The sequence below is a fragment of the Homarus americanus genome, unplaced genomic scaffold (genome assembly GCF_018991925.1).
Source record: "Homarus americanus isolate GMGI-L3 unplaced genomic scaffold, GMGI_Hamer_2.0 scaffold367, whole genome shotgun sequence".
In the NCBI taxonomy this organism is placed as follows: domain Eukaryota; kingdom Metazoa; phylum Arthropoda; class Malacostraca; order Decapoda; family Nephropidae; genus Homarus; species Homarus americanus.
The window spans coordinates 17,946,186-17,950,115 of record NW_024743709.1 but is presented as its reverse complement, the minus strand read 5'-3'; positions in this window follow the sequence as shown (position 1 = coordinate 17,950,115).

The window sequence follows — 3,930 nt, the reverse complement described above, 5'->3', positions numbered from 1 at the left end:
AGCAAGGACAGTAGCAGTAGGGGTGTAGAGTGGGACAGTAGCAGTAGGGAGGTGTGAAGCGGGACAATGAGCAGTAGGGGTGTGAGTAGGGACAGTAGCAGTAGGGGTGTAAGCAGGGACAGTAATGGGGTGTAGAGGACAATAGCAGTAGAGTGTAAACGGGACAATAGCAATAGGAGGAGTGTAGGAAAGGACAGTAGCAGTAGAGGGAGTGTAAGCAGGACAATAGCAGTAGGGGGTGTAAGCAGGGACAGTAGCAGTAGGGGTGTAGGTAGGGACAATGTAGTAGGGGTGTAAAGCAGGGACAATGTAGTAGAGAGTGTAAGCGGGACAATTAGCAGTAGAAGTGTAAACGGGACAATGTAGTAGGGGTGTAAACAGGGACAATAGCAGTAAGATGTGTAAACAGGACAATGTGAGTAAGAGTGTAAACAGGGACAATAGTAAAGGGATCAATAGCAATGAAGTGTAAACAGGACAATAGCAATGGGAAGGTGTAAGACAGGGACAGTAGCAGTAGGGGGTGTAAACGGGACAATAGCAGTAAGGGGGTGTAAAGCAGGGACAATAGCAGTAGGGAGGTGTAGAGACAGTAGCAGTAGGGAGGTGTAGCAAGGACAGTAGCAATGAGGGGTGTAAGCAGGAAGTTAATGTAATGAGGTTTGGTAAGAAGGACAATAGCAGTAGAAGTGTATATAAGGACAATAGCAGTAGGGAAGTGTAGGAGGAACAGTAACAGTAGGGAGGTAGAGCAGGGACAGCAGTAGGGAGGTGTAAGCAGGGACAATAGCAGTAGAGCAGGGACAGTAGCGGTAGGGAGGTAAGAGTCAGGGACAGTAGCAGTAAAGGGGTGTAAGCAGGGACAATGTAGTAAGGGGTGTAAGAGCAGGGACAGTAGCAGTAGGGGGTGTAGCCAGGGACAGTAGCAGTAGGGAGGTGTAAGCAGGAGACAGTAGTAGGGAGGTGTAGAGCAGGGACAGTAGCAGTGGGGTGTAAACGAGTTAGTAACAGTAGGAGGTGTAAGAAGCAGGGACAATGCAGTAGGGTGTAAACCAGGACAATGCAAGTAAAGGGTGTAAGCAAGGACAATAACATAAAGAGTGTAGCCAAGGGACAATAGCATGAGGAGAGTGTAACCAGGGAATGGCAGTAGGGAGGTGTAAGAGCAGGGACAGTAGCAGTAGGGAGTGTGAAGCGGGACAAAGTAGGAGTAGGGGGGTGTAGGTAGGGACAGTAGCAAGGAGGTGTAAGCGGGACAATAGCAGTAGTAGGGGGTGTAAGCAGGGACAGTAGGAGTAGAGGTGTAGGCAGGGACAATTAGCAATAGGAGGTGTAAGCAGGGACAGTAGCAGTAAGGGAAGGTGTAAAGTAGGACAATGCTTAAGGAGGTGTAATAAGGACAATAGAAGTAGAAGTGTAAGTAAGGACAATGTAGTAAAGGGTGTAAGGCAGGGACAATAGCAATGAAAAAGTGTAGAGTAAGGACAATAGCAGTAGGGAGATTGTAAGTAGGGACAGTAGCAGTAGGGGGTGTAGGCAGGGACAATAGCAATTAGGGGTGTAAGCAGGGACAGTAGCAATGGGGGTGTAGAGTGGGACAGTAGCAATGGGAGGAGTGTAAACAAGGACAGTAGCAATGGGGAGGTGTGACAGTAGAGTAAAGGAGGTATGGAAGTAGGGACAATAGCAGTAGGGAGTGTAAGCAGGACAGTAGCAGTAAGGAGGTGTAGCCAAGGGACAGTAGCAGTAAGGGAGGTGTAGAGCAGGACAGTAGTAGTAGAGGTGTAAGAGTAGGGACAGTAGCAATGAAGTGTAGGTAGGGACAATAGCAGTAGGGGGTGTAGGAAGGGACAGTAGCAATGGGAGGTGTAAGCAGGGACAGTAGCAATGGGAGGTATAGAAGGACAATGTAATAGGAGGTGTAAACAGGGACAGTAGCAGTAGGGGGTATGAAGTAGGACAATGCTGATAGGGGTGTAAAACAGGACAATGCTGATAAGGGAGGTGTAAGTGGGACAGTAGCATAGGGAGAGTGCTAGCCAAGGGACAGTAGCAATGGGGAGGGGTATAGGCAGGGACAATGCAATGAGAGGTGTAAGGTAAGGACAATGTAATGAGGGTGTAGAGTAGGACAGTAGCAGTAGGGGTAAGCAGGGACAGTAGCAGTAAAGGAGGTGTAGAGTAGGACAATGTAGTAGGGAGTGTAAGCAAGGACAATGGCAGTAGGGAGGTGTAAACTAGGGACAGTAGCAGTAGGGGTATAGCAGGGACAATTAGCAGTAGGAAGGTGTAAGCAGGGACAGTAACAATGGGAAGTGTAGGCAGGACTTAATGCAGTAGAGTGTAAACGGGACAATGTAGTAAGGGAGGTGTAACCAAGGACAATGTAATAAGTATAGAGTAAGGACAATAGCAATGAAGGAGGTGTAAGAAGCAAGGGGACAGTATATGGGAAGTGTAGAGCAAGGACAATGTAGTAAGGAGAGTGTAACAGGACAGCAATGGGAGGTGTAGAGCAGGGACAGTAGCAGTAGGGAGGTGTAGGCAGGGACAGTAGCAGTAGGGAGATTAGTCAGGGACAGTAGCAGTAGGGGTGTAGGCAGGGACAATGTAGTAGGGGTGTAGAGTGGGACAGTAGCAGTAGGGAGGTGTAGGCAGGGACAATGGCAGATAGGAGGTGTGAGCAGGGACAGTAGCAATGGGAGGTGTAGGTAGGGACAGTAGCAATAAGGAGGTTGTAGCAAGGGCAATGCTGAAAGTAGGGGTGTAGGCAGGGACAGTAGCAATGAGAGTGAGGACAGTAGCAATGGGGTGTAGGCAGGGACAGTAGCAGTAGGGGTGTAGCCAGGGACGAAGTAGTAGGGGTGTAGGCAGGGACAGTAGCAGTAGAGAGGGTGTAAAGCAGGACAATGGCATAAAGTGTAAGCAAGGACAATGTAGCAGTGGGAGAGTGTAAGCGAGACAATGCAGTAAAGGTGTAAGCAAGGACAATAGCAATGAGGTATAAGGACAATAGCAATGGGGAAGTGTAAGCAGGGACAATAGCAAGTAGAGAGAGGTATAAAGGACAATGGCAATAAAGGGGTGTAGGTAAAGGACAATGTAGTGAGGTGTAGGCAGGGATAACAATGGGAAGTGTAGGCAGGACAATTAACAGTAAAGTGTAGAGCAGGACAGTAGCAGTAGGGGAGTGTAGGGACAGTAGCAGTAGGGGGTGTAAACAGGACAGCAGTAGGGGTGTAGCCAGGGACAGTGCAGTAGGGGTGTAGGCAGGGACAATGCTGGATAGGGGTGTAGAGCAGGGACAGTAACAGGGGTGTGAAGCAGGGACAGTAGCAGTGAGGTGTAAGCAGGGACAATGCAGTAGGGGGTGTAGCCAGGGACAGTAGCAGTAGGGGTGTAGGCGGGACAGTAGCAGTGGGGGTGTAGCCAGGATGAAGTAGCAGTAGGGGTAGAGCAGGGACAGCAGTAGGAGATGTAGGCAGGGACAGTGCAGTAGGGGTGTAGCCAAGGACAATGTAATAGAGGTGTAGCCAGGGACAGTAGCAGTAGAGGTGTAGCCAGGACAGTGCAGTAGGGGGTGAGCAGGGACAGTAGCAGTAGGGGTGTAGGCAGGACAGTAGCAGTAGGGAGGTGTAGAGCAGGGACAGTAGCAGTAGGGGTGTAGGCAGGGACAGTAGCAGTAGGGAGGTGTAGCGGGACAGTAGCAGTAGGGAGAGGTGTAGCCAGGACAGTAGCAGTAGGGAGGTGTAGGCAGGGACAGTAGCAGTAGGGAGGTGTAGGCAGGGCCAGTAACAGTAGGGGGGGGTGTAAGTAGGGACAGTAGTAGTAGGCAGGGGCAGTACTCACGGAAGTAGTAGTCCAACACGCCCCGTTCCTGTCGCATACATCTCTTGGCCATACACGGTGAACTGTTGTTTGGGTTCTTGG